Genomic DNA, 319 nt, shown 5'->3' with positions numbered 1-319 from the left:
GCTCAGTTGAGTACTTAACACAACATGCACTCAGTCAGGAGTAACTGGTATTATAATGATTGTGGCTATTGTGTGCTGTCAGGTCAGTGTTGGCCCCTAAAGACTTTATAGGACAGAGTAGAACTGCCTCATAGGGTCTCATTTCTTAGGCTGCAATTTTTTTTTTTAATGTTTTATTGTGACTTATGTGATAGTTTACATGGGAGAACATTAGTTTTACATTCATTCCTATCGTAAATCGTTTCATTGCCATGGTTACAATCCCTTCCATGCATCATCAACAAACCAAAGGTATACCCTGCAAACCTGCTCCCCGGTC

Source organism: Chrysochloris asiatica, unplaced genomic scaffold, assembly GCF_000296735.1.
Source record: "Chrysochloris asiatica unplaced genomic scaffold, ChrAsi1.0 scaffold00070, whole genome shotgun sequence".
NCBI lineage: Eukaryota > Metazoa > Chordata > Mammalia > Afrosoricida > Chrysochloridae > Chrysochloris > Chrysochloris asiatica.
Note: the sequence above shows the minus strand (reverse complement) of the source record.